Source organism: Setaria italica, chromosome VIII (genome assembly GCF_000263155.2).
Source record: "Setaria italica strain Yugu1 chromosome VIII, Setaria_italica_v2.0, whole genome shotgun sequence".
Taxonomy (NCBI): Eukaryota; Viridiplantae; Streptophyta; class Magnoliopsida; order Poales; family Poaceae; genus Setaria; species Setaria italica.
The window spans coordinates 17,335,810-17,345,721 of record NC_028457.1 but is presented as its reverse complement, the minus strand read 5'-3'; the positions used below and the strand labels follow the sequence as shown (position 1 = coordinate 17,345,721).

General features: G+C 42.6%; 1 pseudogene; it reads right to left on the bottom strand.

The window, feature by feature from the left end:
• Positions 1 to 7,626: 7,626 nt before the first annotated feature.
• LOC101766873 lies at positions 7,627 to 9,131 on the bottom strand (annotated as a pseudogene).
• Positions 9,132 to 9,912: the final 781 nt, after the last annotated feature.

Below are 9,912 nucleotides of genomic sequence, written 5' to 3'. Positions count from 1 at the left end.
ATCGCCGCCCTTCCACCTCCGTCGCCCGCCGTCCCACTCCTCGTCGCCCACCGCCCCAGCTGCCGTCACCCATGACCGGACCGCCGCCTCCTCCGTCGCCCCAGCCAGCTGCCGCCTCCTCCATCACACCCTCTCATCACCGCCGCCTCCGTTGCGCCTCCTCATCGCTGCCTCACTTTGTGCCGCCTCCTCGTCGCCACCTTCGTCCGCGCCGTCCTATCATCGCCGCCTTCGTCGTCCCCGCCGCCACTGGCCTCCGCCGCCCCAGCCTCCTCCTCGTCCACATTACCACTCCGCCACCCCAGCCACCATCGCCCGCCGCCCCGCTGTGACCTCCGACCCTTTTTTGAATTTTTTTAGTTAGCCAATTAGTATGATTAGTAAAAAATCAGAAGTAAATTATTATTATTAGTAGAAAATCAGTAGGAAATTACTGTTAATTAGTTGAAAATCAGTAGGAAATTACTATGATTAGTAGAAAATCAGTATAATTTAGTTTGGATGCTTAGTATAATTTTTTATACATTTTGTATAACTTTTAGAAATTACTATGTTTTATTATAAATGATTCAAAAATTAGTAGAGATTTGTAGAAATGCTTAAGACTTATTTAGTATAAGTGCTTAGTATAATTTTGTATACATTTAGTATAATTTTAAGTACATTACTATGATTTAGTACAAATGCTTTGAAAATTAGTAGAAATTAGTAGAAATTTGCTAGAAATTCTTACAAATTTGTAGAAATTTGGTAGAAATGTTTAGAAATTAGAAGAAATTTGGTAGAAATTCTTAGAAATCTGTAGAAACACTTCAAATTTGGTAAAATTTAGTAGGAATTAGTAGAAACTTGTACAAACACTTCAAATTTGGTAGAAATTCTTAGAATTTAGTAGAAATTTGTAGAAACACTTCATGTCGGATTCATTCAAGATATTTCGTGTAAGTTTCATTCTAGACTTTCATGTAAGATTCTTGTAAGTTTTCATGTATGTTTCATTCAAGACATTTCATGTAAGTTTCATTCAAGACATTGATGTAAATTTCTTATGTACATTTCATGTGTACGTTTCTTGTGTACTTTTCAATCACTTTGTTTTTTCTCATGGTTGTTCTATGATTTCATGTATATACCTTAACGTACATGTAACTATGATTTCATCTGTGTTTAAAGTAGCTGAGATGGCAGACGATGAGACCGCAAGCTATCTAATGGAGCAGATTATTGCTGGTGGTATTGGCTTCAACCTTCCCGTAACGTACACCGATGAAGAGGGTCCGACAATGGCAATGAAGAGCGTGAGCCCTAGCAAAATCTTGCTGTGACGGAAGGTTCTGGCGAGGTATATATCATTTACATTGTTTTATCACATCTATAATGTCTTATTTGTTATTACTATGTACTAATTAACGAATCTTAAACTATTAGCCCTCTTGATCGATGAACCGTTAGAAGCCCCGAGGTCGTACAGAGGTGATGGATGGAAGGCTTATCATCATGGAAGTCATAGAAGTGGGCAAGCCGGTTGCTCCCGAAAACATGGCAAAATAGTACGTGAGTCAAATTGGGGTAATCGTAAGGGACAACATGCCCATCAACATCAGGGAATGGAGGGGCAAAAGTACTAATCCATATGCACTCCCGGATAGAGAAAAGGAAATGCTGTGGTTAGATGTGAAGAAACATTCCACATTTCCCGAAGGATGTAATGAAGATGATGTGAAATCGTCGATGCTGAAGAAGATGGTCACACAATTCCAGACATTCAAGAAGATGCTGGATGCCACCTTCATCAAGAAGGGCCGGACTCCGGATTTGAACGAGTGGCTGAAGTTGAGGGACCACTGGGAGGCTTTTGTTGAATACAAAACGAGTGAAGACGGTGTGAATAAGGTTCCCACCAATGTTGCAAATGCTGGCAAGAAGGAGTACTATCATCGCCTAGGCTAAGGTGGTTACAACACTGCAATTCCTAGATGGCGCAAGATGGAACAAGACCAGATCAATTGGGGTATCATACCAGCAACTCTTGAATGGCCCAATTGATCGAAAAATTGGTATTACGCTCATAGAGGCAACCTGAGCTAAGAGGATAGGACACTGATCTTCAATGAGACAATACGTTAGAAGGCCGAAAGGTTATCAAGAACATTGAAGATGCTAAGACTGGGAGGTTGAAGGTGGACTGAGAGAATGATGAGCTGACATTGGCCCTCGGGAATCCCAAGCACCCAGGACGTTGCTGAGGATACGGGGTCATTCCGTGGAAGTTCACTTTCCAACGTGACATGGACTCATACAGAAGCCGCAAGCGAAGAAAGCAACAACAAGAGGAGAGGTGGTGGCGCATGTTAGAATCCAAAGTGCATTCACAAGAAGTAAGAATGCAGGAGAAAATCAATCGTCGAGTGGCCTTGGCAGTTGCAGAGTTGGCCCAATCTGGAGCACTGCTAGATCCAAACGTCGCCAGCCCTTCTCAACGCCTCGGGAGCAACTGTGCTTCTACAGGGGTCCCCGATCCACAGACGCCAAGATTACCGATGGACGAGCAATGGTTCCCTGTGGATGTCATCATGCAACACACCTCATGTGAGCTGCATAAACCGGTCGGCAACATCACCATTAAGGTATACTTATACATAATATTTATGCAATCTTCTCAATCCATCCACACCTCGGGAGTTTAATAACTTCTTTATTTCTACTATATGTACAGGTGGTATAAGGGAGTGCCTTACGAATCCTGCCAGGGTAGACAATCCATGGTATAGAGATTTCACCTAGCTACGCCAGCGTCGGCCTAGAGCAGCTCATTGATAGCCAATATAAAGGCATAGAGCTCGACCTCCTAGGAGGCGATGGGGAAAGGACACTAGAAGATGCGCTTCATGGGATCATTCTATGGTGCAAATACTACATCATCATCCCTGGCATGGAGGCATCACCACTCCCTATATATCCCCAGCAGCGACCATCTCCTCAAAGCTCAAGACTGTCATCTCCACTACGGCCTGCTCTAGGAATGTCATCTCCAGCACAACCTGTTCCAAGACTGTCGTCACCATTGGGACCATTGCTTCCTACTCGATCACAGTCTTCATCTCCAGCACATCCTGGTGGTGCGAGCAATGACGACAACAACACCCCTCCCTGATCACCATCGCTAAGACTAAGAGCCGCATCGAGTAAGGAACCTGCAGCCCCACTTAAGAAGTCGTGACCACCGCCTCCCAAGCCAAGACAGAGAAAGAAAAAACAAAGGAGCCTGAATTGACTCCTGAGGAACGCAGGGAGGCAATGACTCATGAAGAACACTAGGCCCAAACCAAAGAAGAATGCAGGCAGTGGTTTAAGAAAATGGCCGAAGAAAGAAAAGCAAAGGTGATGGAGCCACTGCTAGTAGATCGAAGATAATTAAATTTTTTTATAAAGATGTCAGAAGAAGCCAAGAAGATGTTTCCACCACTATCGAACTACGGCCGGACGTTAGTCAAGGCTCATGAGAGGCAAAAAAGGAAATGAAAGTTGTCTTCAAGGGGTAGTGTCCCCCACCTAAGCCATCTACCAGAAAAAGACGCTCAAAAGATAGCAGCAATGCCCTTGGATCAACAAGAACAAGTAGTGAAATTCATCCAAGAAATAGGAATGTCCCTTTCTGAATGTCTAGGGCAAAGTGAGCTGCCAGCTGCACCGCCAGTTGAACCAAAATGGACCTTTGAGCTAGGCAAGTCTCTGGTAAGGCCTGAGTTGGTACGGAAGCTATCAACAAAAATGTAAGAATTCCATGAATGTTACATGAAGCAGTCCTCCATTTGACATGGAAATGTTCGGCCTTAAGGTAAAATCGATAGATTTTTTTGGCGAAGGTGAGAAAGTCCTATGGCTAGAATTCAAGGATATATATAAAGTGTACCGTCATGATACCCTTGACATCTCTCGCATCAACGCCTGGGCTTTGTAAGTGTCTGTATATATATATATATATATAATTATGTAAATTTTGGCTCATACCATTATTTTTTGTGAGTGCGTCACCCTACTAACTTCGTCTTCCATTTTATGTAGGATGCTAATTCAGACGTGCTGACCAGAAGCGTACTTCGATGTTGGCTTCATGGATCCATCCCAAGTTAACCAAGACCAGATATGGGATTTTCCAAAGCAAACGTTGATGTAAGTATACAATTTCCTGGACAAACAAAATTACAATGAATACATACTACTTCCATACAACTTCAAGTAAGTGTGTGTATACCGTCTATTTTTATTTTCTTTTTCCTGACCTGATTAATGTTAGTTAGCTCTAATATGAACATTTACGTACGCAGTTTCCACTGGATCCTCCTAATAATTGAGCCTGATAGAAGCCACATCACTGTCTTCGATTCGTTGAGGAAACCACTGAAGCAGTACCAAGACATTCAAGACAAGCTAGACTTGTAATAATTTTGGACTTTTATCTCTTTGCAAAAGTTTGTTTCCTAAATTTTTACCTAACACTGTATCATTCATTATTTTAATCTGCAGCGTATGGGGACAATTCATCAGGAAACACAAAGGTCCATTCAAAGAAAAACTTACATGGAACACAGACTTCCCAGTACGTATGAAGTTTGCATATTTTGTATATTCTATAGTACGAATATTTCATAACTTGTTTTTTTCCTCACTGAAGTGCTTAAGATATGAACCTGGGAATAATCTATGTGGCTACTACATCTGTGAGCACATCCACAATTTTGTGGGACCCAAGGGACTAAATATGACGCCACACAACTTTAAAGTATGTAAAGTAAAACTATTGATAGTTAATTATTTTCTTACTCTTTATATTTAATTGTTCGTGTAATATTCACATATTTTTAAATTACAGATGCATAATATTCAACAAAAGACTCTTGGAGAAGGAAAGAATAGGAGCAATATGCGAAGGTCTCATGGGATTCCTGGTGGACGAGGTGGTAAATTCATAAGGAGAATTTTATTACGATGGACGAAAATTAGACGCACTGAGCAGCACCACGACGGGAAGATCCAAGGAATGACCGGGACAAATTTTTGTATATATATATATATACACTAATTGTATAAATACTATGCTAAGATTTGTATAGTATGCGAAGAATTGTATATATACTAAGTATTGTATATATAGTAATTGTATAAATACAAGTTTGATTTCATTATAAAAAATAGTCTTAACTACTAAAGCGTACGTGATGCATGAAATTACAGACGCCATGCAGGCAGGCGGTTTCATGCATGCCCTTTAGTCCTAGTGGGAAAAATCAACTGGGAAAAATCAACGGGGACTAAAGGGGCCTGTCCCATACCTAGCGTTGCAGCCCCTTTAGTCCCGGTTGGAACCAACTGGGACTAAAGGGTGTCTTTAATCCCGGTCCGGTTGAGCTATCCGGGACTAAAGACCCTCCTTTCGTCTCGATTGCTTAATCTTGGATGGATTTTTGGGAGATTTGACCCTACCAACTGGGACGAAAGGCGAGTTTTCTACTGATATTGTTCTACTTTTCTAATTGATATACTTTTTGAAATGAGAAAACTTCCTCCATCAAAACATCCTGGCACTGGCTTTTCGCTATGTTGGTGCTAGGCAAAATTATGTTGGATATTAATTTTTTCTTCCTTTTATTATTGAAACTATGGCATTTTTGCATGTCGTGTTGAGCACCATGTCACATTACGCTTGAAAGCAATGGGTATACCATTTCTCACAATTGATAGCTCAAATTCAGTGCGTTGTGATAAGTCATTCAAATGGACTAAAACACGTTGTTATAAAAATATTGTAGGACAGGTGTAGTACGTGAAATATATTCCTCTGAAAGCAAGGTGACATCTGACATCGACTACAACCCGTAGGATCTGCCCTCGGCGTATAGCAATGCGACCGTCCATAGCAGCCTCGATGGATACACATCAATGGCAAGGGAGGTCCATGGCTCAGAGTACGATTTGAGCACCTAGGACCTTGACGGAGAAGTCGTCATGAGGGCGGGAGGAGGTAAGAAGCATGGCTGGTACTGGATTGGTTATAGCACAATCGACACAGCCAGTACTCCCACTCTCTCCCAGATTCGAGCAAGGAGCACGAGTTCCAGCCAAGCGATACGCCCACGGCCAGACACTACACGGTTCCAGATGGAGGCACTCCAGGTTATTTCTGTTTTAAGAATTTGTTCATTGATTTTTACATACTTTTGTGTTGCATTGTAACATTGGGATGAAATATTGTAGGCCCAGGTGGAAGAAGAAAGGAGGCAAGGATAGAGGCAGATCGGTAAACGATGGAGGCAGAGTGGCAGATGATGGAGCAGATGTTTGAGTATATGCAGGGTGTTTGTGCGAGGATGGGTCAACCTTCGCCACTGATCCCATTCCCTCCTCCTCAACCTCCTACAACTACTCCTGTGAGTCACTTCACGAACTTATAATCACCGTTTCTAGTTTATGTAGAATCAACTTACAAAGATGCTAAGATGCCTAGAAACTAGAAATAAACTAGAAACTAGAAAATAGAATGATTTATAGTTTACAAACTAGAAAGAAACTAGAATGATTTATCTCTTCTTCTTTGTCCAGAATTAATCAGCGGCATCAAACGAGCCTCATGACCCAGCATGGTCACAGTGGACACCCCGGCCTCCTGAGTGACTACTTGTGATTTTATTGGCATTTGCATTTGTGGATTACTTGTGACTACTCAATGGACACCCTTGGACTCAGTGAATTTTATTTGCATTTGTGGTTGTGAATGAACCTACTTGTGATTCTGAAGTTTATTTGCAATGTGTTGTCCATATATATCTATATGAACTGCCTGTGATGGTTATTGTGAACTATGTGTGATGCTTATAATGTTTATTATAGTGGGGTACGTTATACGTGACTGAACCATAAAAGCTGGAAATAAATGGTCACTTTGCCGAGTGTTACACTCAGCAAAGGCCTCTTTGCCGAGTGCTAGACGTAATACACTCGGAAAAGAGGACACATGACAAAAATCTGTTCATTCTAGGCAGATTTTGGCCTCTTTGCCGAGTGTCACTAGCCTCTTCGCCAAGTGCCACAGTGACACTCGGCAAAGATGCTAAGATCTGGCCCAGGAGGCGAGGCTTTGCCGGGTGTCAGCGTATGGCACTCAGCAAAGCTTGCATCTTTGCCGAGTGTTTTCTGCCGATGACACTCGGCAAAGAGACATATGTTGCCGAGTGTCTTTGTAACTGGCACTCGGCAAAGAGCCAGGTGTTGCCGAGTGTTTTTGCCAGCTGGCACTTGGCAAAGGCGGCGTCTTTGCCAAGTGTTTTTTGCGTTAGACACTCAGCAAAGCCGCCATCACCGTCTTCTCCCCGTTGCAGACTTTTTTTTTTGCTGAGAGTTGGATTTAGCACTCGGCAAACTATTTGCCGAGTGCCCGACGAAAAACACTCGGCAAAGCAATGTTTGCCGAGTAAATCGATGTCGAGTGATCTTTGCCGAGTGTAACAGTCGGCAAAATCTTTGCCGAGTGTTTTTTGGACTTCGTCGAGTGCCCTAGGCACTCGGCAAATCTTTTGTTTTCAGTAGTGAGCGTGTACAAAGTTCCTATAGACATGAACATATATCACCACGAAATCTTTTAAACATAAATATGGTTCCACTTGCATGCATGCACACATAAACGAAAGACTGATCCACACATCAAAGCATTCAACTGAGAGATGAGCTTCGGGAAACACACCCAATAGATTATAGCTTACAACTGGCTAAGTTTTAGGGGTAGAGCTCGACGATTGACCGAACACCTAAAACTGGTATAATTTTGTACTCAGTGAAACCAGCTTCAAATATAATCTTCCTCCACTCTTGCTCATCTCTCTCAATGCCATTGACAATCATAAAAAAGAGATCATATAATACTTGTGTTTCTCTATGCTTATGATTTGAAGGCCCTGCACCAACTACGGTGTCTACTATTATCACCTTTCCACCTGCATCTCGTGGAGGTATAGCCTTCTTGCAGTTCTTTAATATCGTAACACATTCGGAGTCAACCCAGTCATGCATAACCCACTGAAATAATCAACAAAGACTTGGAGTTATTCTGGGCTCTTCTGGTGAGATTGAAACTACTAGTACTTCCTAGGATCCACATAAATGTAATTTCAGACAGTGCATAACCTCCGAACACAAGTTCAGTATAAATTATAATAGAAGTCTTACTACTTAAGGTTGAACATACTTTTTCTCAGGAACTCTTACAACAAAATGAAATGCATCCCCAAACAAAATGTAATACTACAAGACGTACCTTGAGGAAGACTGCGTTCGCAGGTGGAATGCTCTCAAACATGTCACCAGCAATGTATTTAAGTCCGGTGCTAGCAGGAGCACTGGCTACGACGTGTGAGAGATCCAGCACACTGCAGTCTATGTGAGGGAAGGCCTTTGAGATGGCCTGTGCCGCTGCACCATGGCCCCCCGCAACATCAATGAGGGAGCTTATCCCCTGGAAAACGTAGCCACACTCTTTGATGGCAATATCCATGAGGAAGCGGCTATCGGCGACCATTCCAGCATTGAAGAGAGGGCTCATGGTTTCGCGTGGCCGATCACATCCCACACAGTCTTTCCATGCGACATCTCAAAGAGGGTCAGATCTGGCAGCTCATGCTCAAACCAAGTGGCAAGACAGAGGAAGGGGGACACAAAAGTGTTATTGAGAATCAAGCTTAGTGTAGGAGTCAAGCTCAGAGTGCCGACAAGAAGTCGAGATGCCGGAGTGAGACCATAGACACAATCACCATCACCAGCCGAGTGCTTGGCATTGGCAATGCTGAAGATGCCGGTGACACTGAGCACGCGCATGAGTCTACGCATGCATGGTATCTTTGAGGGGTGAAGTTGGACCTTGGTGGCTATTTGGGTGATGGTGGCAGTGCCGCCATGATGATGGATTGCGTCAGCGATGCGGAGTTCCATGGCGGATTTAAGTGCCATGGACTTGATGAATGCGAATGTGCTGTGCCAGAGCTCAAGCTGAGCATCGAGCAAGGCCTGCTGATCAGTGTAGTGTTGCTTCTGGATGGATCCCATGGCACGATGTTTCCGCTTTGTTACCTTATCAGTTATGGCCTTATGGTTGGATATAGAAAAACATGTACGCTACAGCTCTATTTATAGACTTATGGTTCAGAGTTACCTTAGAACTGTATAATAACCATGTTCAGTAATTTTCTAGGTGAAAAACATACAAGTTCAATTGCAAATAAAAGAGGCCATGATTAATCCTTTTTTAATGAAAAACATCTACATGCTAAAAAATTATTGAGAACAAGGTAATTTTTTGCATGACAACAGCTTTTTAGTCTATGAAAATTATTTAATCAAACTTTAACTAAACATTTCTCGTTATTTCAATGACTAGTTATGTTTTCGAGCTAGGTAGCTAGTTCAGTCTAGCTAGATGCTGCTATTTTACTAAAGATTGCTGAATGCAATGCTGCTTTCTGTAGCAGGGATCAACATCCTCAGGAGCACGTGTTGAATTAACTATAATAAAATCTGTCGAATTTTCACTTTTCCATATCTGGCGAGCTATATCGTCGCGACGGGTTGTCCATCGGTGTCATCCATCTCACCTTCAGATTTCATGTCCCATCGCATTAGTGAACCAGCCAAGAAAAGAGCAACAGAATTATGTAATTATTGATCGATTTCAGGTATAGACTATAGCTCAAAACGTGTAACTCGAGAAAGCAACATGCAAGTCCTGCCCCCTATGTCAAACGTACGGGGTCCCTGCCGCTCTTGCTTGGATGCCGTGACATGCCAATGTGACAGTTCTCGGCTATCTGTCAGAGTTCGGCCAGGATCTCATCCATTCCTGCTCATCAAACAAATAATAAAGCGACA